At 48.9% G+C, this 16,319-nt stretch overlaps 1 long non-coding RNA gene across 5 annotated transcripts; it reads left to right on the top strand.

Moving 5' to 3' along the window:
- The first annotated feature begins 2,655 nt into the window (after positions 1–2,655).
- Positions 2,656–9,074, top strand: LOC136103308 (uncharacterized). Of its 5 annotated transcripts, none has more exons than XR_011739851.1 (6): positions 2,656–2,960; positions 3,429–3,540; positions 4,559–4,984; positions 5,532–5,636; positions 5,722–5,747; positions 9,002–9,074. It is a non-coding gene; the product is annotated as an uncharacterized lncRNA (long non-coding RNA). The 5 variants fall into 5 exon arrangements; XR_011739852.1 differs by lacking the exon at positions 9,002–9,074 and adding an exon at positions 7,140–7,218; XR_011739849.1 differs by having other exon boundaries at positions 5,532–5,747.
- The last annotated feature ends 7,245 nt before the right edge of the window (positions 9,075–16,319 follow it).

The raw sequence follows: 16,319 nt of genomic DNA, 5'->3' as shown, positions 1-16,319 counted from the left end.
CCGGAACTGCAGCTGGGGAGCGGCGCCCAGTGCCCGTGCCGCGGGTAAGAGGGGGGCGCTGCCGCTGCGACCGAGGTCGTGCCCGTCAGAAAGGGGGGGGCAGCGGTCGGACGAGCCGCCGGGAAAAAAAGAGGCGCCCGGCTCTCCCGGGGCGGCCCCGCTGCGAGAGGAACGGGCGAGGCGGCAGCAGGAGGCGGCGGCGTCTCCTCGGTCCCGGGCACAGGGGAGAGAAACCTGCCGGCCGGAGCTCCTTAGGGCTCTCTCTGTTCACAATGAATTTAAGGGTAGGTGACCACCCGCCCCGCTTGTCAGCGTCAAGCAAAGGAGCGCGGTTTGTTGTTTCCTTTCAAACGCGGCTGCTGGAAGCCGCGCGGGCAAAGGGCGTGGGGGTCCCGGCAGGGCGGAGAGCAGACGGGTGAGGGTGCAGAGCGGGCCAATCAGATGGCGCGGGAAGGCTGGGGGGGGGGGCGGATCGCTGATAGGCTACCAAGGCACGTCAATTGCCATTCTGTCCACCAATCAGATTGCCGGAGGGGCGGGTGTCGGACGCTCCGTACTGCGCATGCGCAAACTGCGAGTACTGATGGGCCAAGAGAATGATGATTGACTTGTCTTCGGCAGCCAATCGTGTTGCGGAAAGGGGCGGGTGCTGCTCTCTCCCTACTGCGCCTGCCCTCACTGCGAGCTCTGATAGGCGGAGAAAATGGTGATTGACGTGCCTAGGCAGGCTATCATTTTGCCGGAGGGGCGGGCGTTGCTGGCTCCTGGGCACCGGACGGAGCATCCAATAGGAGGACAGTGTGGGGGGGTGGAAAGCAGCCAATCAGCGCGGGTCCTGGCGAGCGGGTCCGTGGTGTCTCGGGGTGGGTACCGGGAATTAACGGGAACGGGGGTCGGGGCGGTTGCGGAGCGGTTGCTGCAACCGGCGCCCGGGGACCTGGAGGTAGGCGGCTCAGGGCAGCCCTTCGTGAGGTCCCCGGAGGCGGCAGAAAGGCAGAGGGGAAGGAGGCGACAGCCGGGGGCCTCCCGCCGCGGAGGTCTCCGGGGCGCGGCGGGTGTCGGTGCCCGCGGAGCCCGGCGGGACGGTGGGAGAGTGCGAGGGGAACGGAGCGGCGAAAGAGGCGGCAGGTGAGTGCGGCCGCGGCGAGGGTGACCGTGCCGTTGGAACGGGAGGAGCGGGATGGGCCGGCGCGGTGAGGAGGCGTTCGGTTCGGTTTCCCCCCTGCCCTTACGGCCGAGTTGGCGAAGCCGGTGGGAGGTGTGTGACCCCGAGGGCAGGTGCGCCGAAGGCTTGCGGTCTGGAGCCGTGTGTCCCTCCGGGACAGCAGTCCCTCCGGGAGCGGCGCAGCCCCCGTTAGTCGGGGGGAGACGTTTCAAACCAGAGCTAAGGCGCGGTGGCAGGCTCGGTGGCGTGGCGGGTCGGGCGCCGCTTCGGCGGGAGCTCGGGGCGAGGCCCGGCGGGTTCTGTGTCCTGTACGTGCGGCTTTCGTTCCGCGGCTCTCTGTGTGCTTTTTTGTTTTGTCGCGTTTGTTTTCTGGGGTTTATTTTGCGGGGTTCCCGCGAAACGCGGCACGACCGCTCGCCCGGGGCTGCCGCGGCGGTCTCAGTGCTGCCGCCCTGTGGCGAAACTCGGGTACTGCAGCGCACGGCCGGGGGAAGAGGCGCCGTTTGACCCGAAGCGGTCAGGAGTGCCAGAAACCAACGCCAGAACCGGCAGGAGCTGCGGCTTCGCAGTTCTGTCAGCATTGATCTTAGGACTCTGATTTTGATGCTAGTCGTTTTTACTTACATTACGCTACAGTGTTCTGTTTGGTACCGCTAGTGGGTAACAAATAATTGTGCTGTACCACAACCCGAGATGATAATATTTCGTAGATTTATACTGCCAAAGAGTTTGCAAGTATATTGAAAAGGGGGGAATTCAAGAGAAGCTACCAAGTTAATGTATACTGCGATGAAGTTATAGAAGATGTACCCTTCATTAACCGGTTCACGTGAGGTAAATGCTTTCTGACCGCCTGCACGATGAGGGGATGTTTTGCACCTTTTAGATCCTTCTGCATGACAAGAGGGAGACAGAAGATTGAATAACACATTGTTTAGAAGCTGAGAGCTTAGTTTATTTTTAACTAATAGATGTGTTGTCAGTGAGAAACTAAACACTTATAACTAACTTCATCAATTATTTCTTAGGCTAGATATATTGTATGTTTAAAATTTAAAACAATTGTAATTAATATGTAGCAACTGTGTGATTATAAGCAATGCAAGAGCATCCAGTCGTGGGAGCACTTACAGAGGACGACCCCCAGAGCTCCCCAGTGCAGATGAAAGAAACATTGCCTGCTTAACGGTGTAATTGACTCTGCTGTCAAGCTTATTTCTCCGTTTCAGTACGAGCCCGTCCTGTGGCCTCACAGGGCTGTGTCCTGTGGCGGTGCTGTGGGGAAGGGGCGAGATGCTTTCCTGCACCGGTGGATGTGTTTGCTTTTATGCTGAGCGTGTCCTAAACGGTGTCAGTTTGTCTTAATGCTGTCTGGCGTTGCTGCAGTTGCTGTGTTTTTTTGAGGATGCCTTGTGTTTTGGGGTGGCCCGTTTCTGAGGGGGAGCTGTGAACGCCCGATGCTCAGCAGACCCGCCAGCCCAGGCGGGGAATGGAACCTGGGGAGCAGCGCCCGGGTGGGAGACGCGGCGCCGTCCTCCGTCCCCAGCGTGCGGCAGAGGAGCAGGAGGCGACAGCCGGCCGGGGGCAGATGCCGGGTGCGTCCCCAGCTCACCAGAGCTCCCGCCGAGCCTCCTCCCGCGGCCCCGCTCGCCCCGTGCAGCCGCCCCCAGCTCCGGCAGCTCCTGCGAGCCCGTCCCGTGTTCCTGGGCCGCTCCCAAGCCCCGTCGTGAAGGCGGCAAGCCGGCCCTCGGCACCTCTCCGGTGGCCCCTGCGGAAGGAGCAGGCTGGGGCAGGGGTGAGCTACGGTGCTAACGGCCGCTGCTTCTTCTCTCCCTCTCCCAGAGGCCGCGCTGAGGATGTGGCCGTTCGCTCCCAGCCCGGGGGATGCCGTTGGCTGCGCCCGCCTCGGGCTGGCGAGGCTCGTCTGGCAGCGTGGCGGGAGAAGGGACAGGGGAGCACGTCCCGTGCGTGGACGGGGGCTGCTGCTGCTGGAGCCAGAGAGGTTGGGGAGAGGTAAAGAGGAAGAAATGCGGGGCCGTCGGCCCAACGTCCGCTTCCTGCGGCGGGCGAGAGAGCGAGCCCCTCTCTCCGGGTGGCGAAGGCTCCCTCTGCGCGGCGTGCGGCGGGCCGGGGGCCAACGTGCGCGGCAGGGTCCGTGCGCGTATCCTGGAGCGGGACGGCTGCCTGGCGAGCGAGCCAGCGAGGCTCCATGTCCCCGAAGCCTCGTCTCGTGGAGCCCTGACACCCCACCGTGTTCTCCTAGGCTGAGGACGGCCGAGCGCCCCGAGTTACCGGAGAGGAAGGGAGGAGAGAAGGAGACGGGAGCGTCTGAGCTGTTAGAAGCCTCCTGGCAGCCACCGAAAGCGAGAGCCGCTGTGAGTCCCTGGCCCTCGGGGCCTCGTCCCCCACTTGCACGTCCTAGTGCCTCCCTGCCCCTCCTTGGTGGTGGTTTTGGTTTATTATTATTATTTTAAAATTTTGCTTCCCTATACCTCTCCTTTTCTCTCTATTTTTGTCTCCTGCTCCATCTTCTATAGCTGTTTTTCCCTTTTCCATATCTTTGTCTTGATCTGCATCAGTCTCTTTTTTTCCCCACAGTTTCTCTGGCCTGTTCCCTGCTGTTCTTTTCTTCTCAGTACCTGTACGTGCAGGTCTTATCTCCCACCTTCCTATCTCTCTTCTTCCTGCGTTGCCCTTCTCTCTCTATTTGTTTGTCTCGCTCACTGTTGCTGGCGTATTTTGTTCAGCATCTCAGCGTTCCATTCCTCCTTCCTGTTCATCTCTTATTCTTTCTGACCTTTAATGCTGCTCCCTGTCCCATTGTTTCTCGCTGTATCCCTGTGTCCTGCTCCCTACCCACAGTCATATTCTTCCCTGTCCTGTTGGCCATCCCAGGTTTCTTCCTCCATCTCCATCCTCGCCCCATCTCTTGGTCCTGCTCCCTACCCACCCCGGTTCCTGTTTCTCTGCCCTTCTCCTTGTCTTACTCCTGGTTTCTCTGTCCTCTTCCCTCTTTGTTTTTGTTTCTCTGTCGCTCTGCCCTGCTCCCTGTCACTGCGTTTCCTCCTTCCTGTCTCTGTCCCGCAGCCCGGCGCCCACTTCTCCTTTGTCTGTCTCTCCCACTGCCCATTCTAGGATTTTTCCCACCGTCTCTGTCTCCTGCTCCTTGTCTCTCATTTTGGCCTCTTCTTCCCTTTGCCCTGCTCCCTGGCCCTTTTGCCCCTCTCTCTGTGTCACCTTGTCTTGCTCCCTGTCGCTATCTTTCTCTGGCAAGCTTACCCTCCTTTTCAAAGGAATCACAAAATCACTTTGTTGGAAAAGATAACTGCAATTTAAAATATCTTTACCCTTTGAAGAAACAGCCTGGAAAAGATAATTTTTTTTTTTTTCCAGTGGGGCGGTTCACGAGGACGGATGGGCTGCTGGGCTCTTCAATGACAGCATCCAGGGCGAGGAAGGAAATCTTGGCTATACTTGGGTGATGTCTGTGTCTGTGTTCTGTGTGTATCTGGGAAAATGTGTTCTAGGGAACTCAGACTGCCAATGAGTCAAAAATGGCCTGGTTATCCAAAAAACGCAAACGCTCCAGTGGCCGTATCAACAGCTGTACTGAAGATGGTGCAAAATACTTTTTTCTCCACTCAACTGTAGCCTTCACAAGAAACAAGGAAGTGTCAGGTTCCTCTCCAGCTTTGTTCTGAAGGGCTTTTCCTCTTTCAGCTGGATGTCTGCTGCCACCGTTTCACCGCGGTTGCCCCGTCTTCTGCTACAGAAGTACCAGACAGACAGAAGGAATCCCGAGCGGTCTGCCCGTACAAGGTACGGCTAGGACGCGTGTCTGCACTTTTCCTGAGGTACTTGTAGAGTGGACTTTAAAGTTAACATTAAGAATGCACCGACTCTCCTTCTATATTTTTAATACGAAATATTTTACCAGGAGTACTAAAAATAAGGTCTGTTCTGGAGCACGGTACACCTGTGCAGAGCTCACCTCCCTCTGGTTATTTTCTCTTCCTGAAAGCGTAATCTTCTGTTTCTGTGGGCTTACTATTGAATGATACTATGGAAATGATTTTGTACTAAAAGAGGAAAGGAGGTGTTTGTAAGAGTTCAGATGTCCAGAAGAAACAACCTGATTCAATGACAAATGCTTTGTTCTTTTTCACTCAATAGGTTTTTAAAATATCTTAGAATAGTACTCAAAAAGCTGACAGAGATACAGGCACCTGGGCAAATCGGTTTTGTTCTGCGTGTTTGCCAGGTGTTCCCAAGAAGCACTTTCAGCCTCGTAACTGGTGGCGGTGAGTCCATGTGTGGTTTGGATGAGTTATTGTTTCAATAGTGACTTTTTTCTCTTAACCTACAGTGTGTAGTTCTGACTTCAGTTGGTAAGAAATCTTCCAAAACGGCAGCATTCCTCATTCCAAGAAGCTGCATTTTATGAACCTGCCCTCCGAGTGGATCTTCCCAGGTGATGTAGTGGGCAGTGGCCTCATCAACAACAGGACTGTTCATTTTCTTTGAAACAACCAACCAAAGTCCATTTCCTTCCGCAGAGCCCAGCACAGCAGGCCTGGCAAAGGTTGGTGGCACCGCTGGGCTTTGGGTTCCCGGTTGCGACAGTCGAGCTGTCACGGTCACAGAAACGTGTTCCCCTGTGTGCTGCAGTGCAGCCAAAAGTGTTCGTGAGTCTGACGCTCCTTTTTCGTAGCCTTATGCTGCACTGCAGGAATGGGGATATTTATTTATTTTTTAAAGTAAACCCATATCTTCTGTCTCACTGATTTTCCTATCAATGAAACTTAAAAAAATAAAATGGTCTAATTTACATGTTGACTTCCATAGTTAAGAGTAATTGTTGGGTAGGTGCAGCATATAATTTATTAGGTGTACTTAAGCAGATGGGTATTTGTTCTAAAAACTGAAAAAGAGAGGCAACTGGATGCTATGAGTGTTTCCCCAATATCTGACAGCGTGCTCTGACGTACTTTGTTTCTGTCTGGCTCTCAGTGGCGCTTTTCCCTGGCAGGTCGGGGTGTCCCTCGTGCTTGAGCCGTGCAGCTGGCCACGTGTCACTGCTCATCGTGCCACACGCCAAGTGTGAATCGATAGCTCTGTCTAAATATACATAAATGTAATAATATGATTGTAACAATATGCCAACATCTGCAAGTCTAGAAAGATATTTGTGTCCAAAGAGAAGGCTAAACAGGTGCGTAAGTATAAATGGATATTCTAGATAATAAGTGGTGATATATATAAGCATAAACAGATATTCTGTATAAGTTTAAGCAGATATATACATGTAAATGCATACGCAAGTGTGTAGATGTCTAAGTAGATATACATTACAGTGGAAATAGATGATATATATGAATCAAATATATTCCCTAAATACATACGTATGTGTAAAAAGAGACATAGGAGTCAATGTCAGTGATGTACAAGGTTTTTAAAATGCAAAGAAATTCTGTTTATAGAAAGGATTAAAAAACTCATCCTTACCCGGAAATGTCTCTGGCGGGTGCACTTGAGGGAAAGGCCTGAGCTGCCCCCGGGGAGCAGAACGGCACCCGCACCTGGTCAGCGGTGGGAGCAGGGGCTGGGGGGCTCTGTGTGCGAGCCAGACGCTTCGTTCCATAACTGCGGCAGCCGGGGAGCTGCTGCGAGCTCTCTGCTGAGTGACTGACTGTGTGGTGATGGTTTTTACTGCTCACAGGGCACTGGGCGAGCCCAATTTAGTTTTCTTGTAATCTAACTTAAGTGAAAGCGTACTGAATAGAATTAATCACCCGACTTACAAGGCTGTGTGTCGTCTTTGTGTTTGTGTGTTTTTTTTTTTTTTTTTTGAATACGCTCTCTGCTTCATGTTGCTGGGAAAACCGTGTGCTGTAAAGTTCTGCTCATATTTACCAAAAGCAGCTGCAGGTTACACTGGACATCTGTGAGATCAGGTGTGGTTTGTACTTCGCAGGGAAAGAAACAGATGGGGTCGAATAGAAACAGAACAGAGCAGAGCGTCGTGCCGGATATGCAAATCTCCTCGGGGCTTGGGCAGGGAGGTGAGTAGGCGGGGAGAATGCAAATTGAGATTCGAAGCCTGCAAATCAGATTGCGAGAGATAAGAGGAGGGGCGGGGCGCGTGGGAAGGACAGGCGGGGCGAGGATGGGGCGGAGAAATGCAAATCAGAGGCGTGGCTACGCAAATAGGGCACTAGAGAGCTCGAACGGGCCGCCGGGAGGTTCCGCCGAGGAGGGTTCTCTGGGTGGGGTGGTTCTCTAGAGCGGATTTTCTATTCCGCGTTGTCCCGGGTGACTCGTTTGCTGTGGGTGATCCCGGGTGATCACCCCGGTGCAGGTCACCCCCGCACGCACGCACACGTGCAGCCCCGGTTCCGCGCATGCGCGGTGGCGCCCCGGTGCTCCCGCGGTGCACCGCCCGCCGGGTGTCGCTGGTGCTGCCGCCCGGTGGCCACAGCGCGGTACTGCAGCCCGGCGCGGGGAGTGCGGCATCGGGCTCAAACCAGAGCTCAAGCCCTGCGCTTGTGGGACGGCCTAGTAGAGCTGGGCTTCGGTTTGGAGGAGTTTTAATGCACGTGTTAAATTCCAGAGGAAAACTTTGTCTAGTCAGTTAATTGATACGGTTTTAGTGGCATGTTTTACATGTTAATATACAAAGCAGGGTTACAGTGTTCTGTAACATGCATAGGAGGACGTATATTTAAGACAATTCTAGATGTAAACAAGCATTATGGTTCTTATTGGGATATTTTGGCATCTAAACTCTTAAATGGGGGAAAACGTGTGAAGCTCCTGCTAGAACCGCTGCAGGGTGGTGAAGAATGAATGTGGGACAGATCACGTTTAGATGCTTCACTCCTGTCACTTTCAGTCCATAAAGAAGCCAAATAACATGTTTGTGATTTATAAACGTTACTTTAATGTTCATGGTTTTTGCAGGTCACACATCCCAGGGTCTCAGCTGCTGCAGTTCACATAATGTACAGTGAACAGGAGGCGCTGGGTGTCCCCAAAGCGCGCTTCAAATCTGTAGGGTACTCTTACCTGGAACCCTCATTTGACATTTACCGTCTTTGGTTTTCTGAGTGTATTCAACTAAGTAGTAGTTTATTTTTAATGCATCATATTCAATTTATGTTAAAACACTTTCTTTCTAATCTGTGAAAGTATGCAACGTGACTCAATATGTTTGAATTGTAATTATTGGCCAGGTGACATGTAGTGGAAATAATCTTTATTATGATAGTGATGTTTTTCTCAAGGATTTTGCTAAGAAAAGCGAATTTCTCAGATTAAATGGGTAGAAGTCAGCCAATACCTTTTTCAAAGAATGTGAGTTTGTCTCTACCTCTGTGACTAGTTGGAAGTATTCGGGTGTACATAATGTATACATTAAAAACAAATAAAGGCATCACTGATGTTCTGTTGTTGTGTATGGGTGTTTTTTCCTGTTGCTTCATAGTGGTCCAGACAAACTAAACAGAACACAACAGCAGAGTATGAGTCAGTGCACCTGGAGCTGGATCGTGTCATCTTGATCTTTATCACAAGAGACGTGTGATTCAATCACACTAAAAGAATATTACCAAATTGATATATGTCCACCTGTAAAATAATCGCTACATGCTTCGGTACAGTCTGTGTAGTTATGACAACATAATTTAGATAGCAGCAATTTTTAACCTGTTTTTTCCCTGGTAAATAATTTGTGAAGATAGAATGGAAGAAAAAGATTAACAAAAGTTCATAAAAAAAAAAAATAGATTTTGTTATGATTTCCATTCAATTTCTGATCTGTTTACTTTTGTTTTACAGTTATCTCAAAATTCCTGGATACAGAGCAACTGCTTTCCATTTCGGCACAGGTTCCAAAGCAGGATAAGGTATGTTTCAAAATGCACCTTAGATGAGCAGTTACCGGGCTATATAGAAGTGTGGCACCTATGCATGATATGGTAGGAAAAAGACTGCGCCTTACAAAGACACGGACTAATGTTGTCATAGTCTGAGAGTGTATCTTATTGTACAGCAGCAGGAGATTCTATAGGAGAACGTTAGAAACATTTGGGTTTGCTTCAATATCACGTTTATCTTAATTTATACAAACTGACTGCAAAAGCTGTTGACTTTTTCATCACTCCCCACTCTCATTCTCTGTAAATGTTCATCCTGTTTGACAGTACCAGGATGAGAGACGAATTTTCTTCACATCAGCATAAAAGGAAAAAGTGTTAACAGACATTTACTCTCTTATTTTTGGAGGCTAATACAATTTTTAATAGCCAAAAGAAAATTAGGCATCTTTCTTACTAGAAATTAAATACTTTCTTAGCTTTTAGGTAAGACAAATTAAGATAAATCAGTCTTTATTGTCTAGAAAGATCATTTTGAAAATGGTTCTCAAGAAGCACTCTTGACCTGGCTCGGCTGTGCTTGTAATGCAGATAAACCTGTATCGATCACTGAGTCAGCTGTGTGAACACGCGAGGTCAGCGATGGGACGTGGCTGTCGGTTCCCGTGACACAGACGCTGCACGAGCCAAGCGCAGGTTTTTCGTGCAGATGTTCCGTGTTCCCCCCGCACAGCACCGGACAGAAAACGAAGCACGTCCTGGCAGAGCATCAGCCAGAACAGTGTCTGGCAGCCCCTTCTGCGGGCGGTTCTCACCTCGGCCCGTGCTTTTCTGCTGGCCTGTGAATGCAAGGAGCAGCAATGTAGTGAAGAACTGATTCCTGTGAAGTTTTCCCAGGGTCCTGTCTTAGGGATTAAAAGAGTGCCCTGCTCTTATCTGTCACCTTCAATCACATGTCTTACCAGGTCCACCAAAATGAAATGTGGATAAAAGCGCTTATTGCTAAAAGCATAAATAGACAATAGAGCTATAAATGCTTATAACAAGATAGTTTCCTTGAAGGACAAGCAATAGTCGCTGTGTTGATGTTAAAGCTTCATCAGGAAGGCATTTTCTTGCTCAGCGCAGGTTCAGTCTGTGAGCGCGTTGTGCCCCGTGTTGCAGCCCCTGGAGCCTCAGGAGCTGGTGAACAGGGGAGGCTCCGTCACAGAGCGCCCGGGAGAGCTACTGAATGTTCTTCAGGTTCATGTTCCTTACAACCCCCTTTTTCCCCCTCAGGATTTATAGAGAATTTCACCTCTGAAGTCTTCTGGGAGCTGGAGACAGACAGAATCTTTGCCTTGAAAATCACTCCAGTGATCACTTCAGGATCTTTCAGAGAGAGATTTTGTTCATCAGACCTTGTCTTGTATATTGATCTGTACGTTAACACGTGCACTACAAATATCAAACCAAGATAAACACGTGTAGCTCACTACTGGATCTGGGTTAGACCAGACACAGCAGTAACCGCTGTGCGCCTGAGGCAGCGGAACCTCAGCTTTTTTCTACCAAGCATATTGTAACCGTTCCATTATAAGTTGCATTTGCCTGCTGTACCTGAGTAGGATATTTCTGCCAATGCGTTGGAGGCTTCTGCTTGCCTGTGTTCGTGCTGGTGCGCCAGCATCCTAGGGACTTACAACTTTGTCACCTCTCCGTGTCTTCTCGCGGGCTGACTTGACTGCTTCCTCAATGACTTATCTAATGCCAGTTAAAGCAATCAGGTACAGGCTCGGTCAAGGTTGTAGTAAATGCAGAAAAATCTCTTTAATGACACATCAGAAAGCTGAATGTTTGTTGCTCCCAGCTTTCATTGCAGAGATCTGTAACACGAAGGAAAGATCAGGTGCGTGACTAAAGCTGGCTGGATGTCTTCGTGTATACAGAGGACCATGCACACCGAACTTGTAACTGCGCTGTTTCCAATCGCAACTGGCCACAATATAGCAGAGCATGTTATCAATGTTAATTCAAGAGCTAACTCCATTGCTTTTATTAAATGCTGGATTGACCTATTCAGTGTGTTCCCCTCTCCATACAAGTTTTCATTGCAGAACATCCCCAGCTGTCCGTGTGTGGGGAGGTGACTCCGATTCAGGTCCCCTTAGTTAGAAAAGAGTATATGGGGTACTCAAGGACCATAAACAAAAAAACCCCAACACCTTTTATTTTGCAGCTTGGCCCAATTAGCAGGAAGATTTATGCTACTTAAGCCAAATTGGTGAACAGTTTAACAGCCAAAGGGTTTACACAAAGGAGTTTTGTGGCTCTAAGCCTTAGGTTATACTGCTCATAGAGGGAGAGGAGATGAAATAAGGGTGTAGGAAAGGAAAAGAGAAGCAAAGAAGGAGAACGAAAGGCCCGTCCCCTCCCCTGTCAGCCCGCGGCCTTTGTCTGCGGGCCTCGGCTGGTGTTGGGATGTAAATCGCGATTCACCTTCTCCTGAGTGCCCCATCTGCTGCTGGACACGGTGTCCATACGGGATTGTTTTCGCTCTGAGTGACCCATCGCTGCGGGATGAGCTGTTGTTGCCATAATGTCTGAGACATAATTCTGTTGAGTCTCTGGCGCAGGAGGCAGATGGTGCTTGTCTGAAAAACCCCCAGTTTCAATCACTACAAGTGTTCATGGTTTGTTCAACATGAACGTTCTCTCATCCTAAGGGGACTGTCAATTGGCAATCTTGGTGAGATGCGTTACTGGAGAAATCGTGTCATCGGTGAAATCAAGTGCTTCCTCTTATGAAATCTGTGTATATAAGCAAATTAAAGGTATCTGGACAAAACAAAACATCCTTAAGAGACCCTCCTGTCTCAGTCATTCTGGCCGGGGTCTGAGTGGCTGGAACATGAGGGTGGGCAGGATCAGGGCAGTGAGCAGCAGGGAACACCAAGAGTCACTCGTCCTTTCTTCTCAGGGCAGCACCGCACTGTGATCATCTGCAGTGCTCAGAATCCTGTGATTTAACAGCACAAATTCTTCTATCATGCAATAGTTCCCACATCTGGTATCTTCTCAGCCAGGAACAAGATGGGTTTAGGGAGGGGATTGCAGATGTAAAGCGTTACCCGCAGTGTGTGGAAAGAAGATGCTCAGAGCCATGAACTGGTTGAGAACTGGGGGTCCCCGGTCTGCAGTTGGTGTTTTGTCTGCTCATCAGACACTGGCGCTAAGTGCTCAAGCGAACTTTCCTTTCCACAGCCAGGCCCACCTGGGAGTTGGTTGAATGCATGAGCTGTCTTTAAAGAACACGTGAATTTATCTGATTCTCCGCTGGATTTTTTTCCCCCGTAGCTTTATGCCACCAGATTTGTTGCATTAATATGTTACTTAGAGAATTCCCTGCAGACCCACCTCTCAAGCCTCTTGTCATGTTACTTACCTGACACATTCAATGCCTATACATCTCAGTAACAGTGTGCATCTTTGTACAACACAAACATGTGCGTGTGTGTATGCACATAAAGGTACGTAATTTGGGTCAAATCTTTATTTGCTGTATGTAGGTATGATAACACAACTTGCAGAAAAACACAACCTACCAATGAAAACAAGTTTCAGCTCTGCCCATGGGTGTTTTACCCGGATGACTGTTGATTGTTCACCGTTACCCACCGGCGTCCTTTAAAACTCACAAAGGTATTGGGACTAGATTTGTTTTTTCATAACATGTTTGTATACTTAATGTATAATACATTAATAAAGTGCACATTATACAGTAATTTAAGCAACAAAATAATTTCAGTGGAGATTTCTGGAAGTAAATGAAGGTATAACTGACGTATTTTATAGCTGCCCAATTTGTAGTTAATATGGTCAAAAATGTGCGATTACATGCAGTTATGTTGTGTGTAGATGTGCAGTTGTATACCTTGCTGATAACTGCATCCTATTGTGGGTATTTTCATAAGAATTGATATGGGAAAATGAATCCAGGTGGTGTTTCTTCCACTCCCCCCTCCTATATTGTTGTGTTTGCTCTTTAGAAACTGTTTCTGATAATACGGCAAGTTGTTATTGTTGGTTTGAATTCCCTGTAGATCACTGAAATGAAACACACACAGCTTCATTTCAGCAGGTTTAATAGAAATGAATGGGAGATATCAGGAGACCCTGAGGGAAATGTATCACATGAACTACTTGTGAGACCATTTAAAACTATTTATTATGTGTTAACTACACTTATTTTGTCCAATTAATAGCTAATTGCACGCTTTCTTAAAGCTATCTTTCTGTTGAGTTATGGCTCCTTACAGAAATAACCCAAAGCACACTGATCCAGTGTCCTTCTTGAGCCAAAAAACCCTCACAAAGTGTGTTTTATTAAACATGACTACAAACATATAGGCATTTATCAGTAAGGGTGGCCTTCATATTTACTGATTTTTATGGGTGAATTATCTACACAAAGTGACACAATGCATTAATTCTGTAATGCAGAATGGTTACTTTTAGTCCGTTCCTTGCGTTTCCAGCAGAACTGTCTGTTCTGTGTTGTCCTTGCTGCGGGTCGGTTGCTCTGCCGTCTGGTTCAGGAGACTCACTGAGGGTAATGTCGCATGTCAATTTTATGGACATTCTTTCTAGAAACTCTGTGGGGTTTCTATTAACGTGAGGGCCTAGGGGAATTAGAGTTGCATTTGATGTATTGATAAAACACACTTGATTCCATAGCTGTATGTTTAGTTCATTCTCTTGTGAAGCTTTCTTATGAGCTGTTGGCATTTGAGCTGTGTGTCCTGTGTCTGATAGCAGAATTTGACCTGAGATGACGGTATAAACTTGGAATTTGCTTCAAATAAATATGTGCATTTGCCTGTATCTGGCAGAGATGATTGCATTTTATGAGTAACCTCCTATCCTGATGTATGGAGTATGAACTTTATGAGCTTGCTTTGTTTCTCCAAGTTGTGTAAAGTGACAGTATGTGCTGTGCAACAGTTAAATCAGTGTCTCTTTTCAGAATAGTGTGTAAAGTATTGAACAAGACCCGTGAGCGTGTTCATTGTCTGTACAAACTCTGACACCGTGTCGGTGCTGGATTTGCTGCTCTCATTGCCCACGCCTGCACTCTGTCTGATGATGGTGAGTTTCTCCATTGATGACATGATCATGGCCAGATAAAGACCCTCCTGGTGGAGAATAACCAGGCTGTTTGGTCTGGTTCCCCAACTGCTAAGCCCACGCGACGACTTTTTTTGGTCTCCGTAGGCTTTAGGTGGGTGTCTCTGGTCTGTCATTGCTGCTTTTGTGCTGATCTTCTTTCTGTCTCCATTCACTGGAATCACATCCTCCATTCAACTGCTGCAAGTCTGCACAGCCAGTCTGTTCAAGACAGCCAGTTTAAGCGTATTCTATTCAAAAGAAAGAAGTCTTTGGACACTCTGAGTTTACAGCTCTGTTCCGAAAGGGCACAAGTTAATACAGGTGGATCAACATTATGTAAATGCCATAGGACAAAATGTGGCTACTGTTGTTTATCTGCTACAATTTCTGCAGCATTTTCAGACAATTTTAAAAGTAGACTCTTGTAAGGAATCCAGGATCTTGTGCTTACCTGCATATTGCTCATTCTGCACATTGTCTTCAATTAATGCTGACCTGAGGTATTTATCTGCAGTACAACACAGTGTAGATACTAAATCAGGTCTGGAAGCCATCTCAGGAGATGTATTAGCTCATAATTACATCAAAAATAGAAGGAATGCTACTTCCTTGTTTCCTGTGCTTATTGTAATAAGGCACATATGTGGTAGCAAGAGTTCGTGACCCCCATACTTCATATGCTTATAGCAGTGTACAAATAAGTTATTAAAATTAAACTGGCTTTCAGATCTTCTGTTTTAATTACTTTTCCAATTTGACTCTTTGTGTTTTTCTTTATCACTGGAGTCCAACCCCACTCACTGTCCCGCGACTGGGGACTCCAGACAAGGGGACACAGACGTGGGGGTGGCTGCACAGTGGAGCTCAGCCGACTTGAGAACCACTCAGCTGGTGTGAGGATCAGACACGAACAAAGCAACTTTGCTTTTTAAATGATGAGGATGATGTGCTTTGTTTTGGAAGACATCAGATTTTGAATGTTTAAGGAAGCTGTAACTACCTCGATGTTTCCTTCTTACCGCAGTCGGATTTCTGGTTCTGTCTGTCGAGTTGTGCTCCTCTCCCGCACCAAGTGGTGATCGTGGGGCTCAGGGTGAGGGGGGCAAGGAGGGCGGGGGTGTCCGTGGACTTGAATAAGTTTTGTTTGGGGTTTTTTAGACGCCTCTGTTGACACATTGTATAAAAACTGATTGCTGCAGTGCTAATGAATGAACAGGAGGATAAGCAACAGATTTGAGAACCTGTTTGGGTTTTGGTTTATTGAAAAATTATTATTTAACTCAAAAAGCAATAAGATCTTGCAGTGGTCTTCTAATACTTACTGGTAGCTTTTTAATGTACTGGTTTGGAACTTTGAGATTATATTTGATATGAAGTGGCTGTTCCATCGTGGAATATTGCAGGAGTAAACTCTTGCATTTCAGCATTCCTGGCAGATCTGCAGCTTGATAAAGACCTGAGGCTGTTTAGTTTAATCAGACTTTTGTAGATCCCACCTTCACTGTTCAAAGCACTGGCTGTCAATGTGTTTTCTGGTGTTGTCACTTCTTTCTGAACAAAGACGACAGAGGTACACAGCTCTACTGGTATTGTCTGTTTTATTTAAACATGGAACTTTAACTTGAAAGCTTAGAAAGCTGTGGTCTGTGGTATATCTTTGTAATGTTTGTAAATTCTTATGCAGATACTCTTATGCCAACCAGCACGAACTTCTGTGAGTGTGAACTGCTGTGCAGTTAGAAAGAAGAAAGGTGTGTGAGCTAAACCAGCAGGAAGGCTGCAGCCGTGTAACCTGGGGGGTGCAAACGGCACGAAACGGGCTGCAGCGGCGGAGCCCTCGGTCCCGGGCAGACGCAGCCTGAAAGCTCCCGGCCCCGCCCTGCGGGCGGACAGCGCCGCTCTGCGGCCGCCGGTGGCTCCGGGACGGGAGGCGAGGGGCGGGGGGGCCAGTGCCGGAGGCGGGGGGGGGGGGGCGCAGTCCGGTGGCGGACGCGGACGGGATTGGCTCCTGCGCGGGATGGGCGGGGACACGCTGCGTAAGTGCGCGGGCCGCGGAGCGCGTGCCGGCGGTGCGGCGGTTGGAGCAGCGCGCGAGGAACGGCGGGGCCGGCGGTGAGCGAGGGGCGGGCGGA

This window comes from Patagioenas fasciata, chromosome 7 (assembly GCF_037038585.1).
Source record: "Patagioenas fasciata isolate bPatFas1 chromosome 7, bPatFas1.hap1, whole genome shotgun sequence".
In the NCBI taxonomy this organism is placed as follows: domain Eukaryota; kingdom Metazoa; phylum Chordata; class Aves; order Columbiformes; family Columbidae; genus Patagioenas; species Patagioenas fasciata.
The sequence above is the reverse complement of the archived record's forward strand: the minus strand, read 5'-3'. Positions and strand labels throughout refer to the sequence as shown.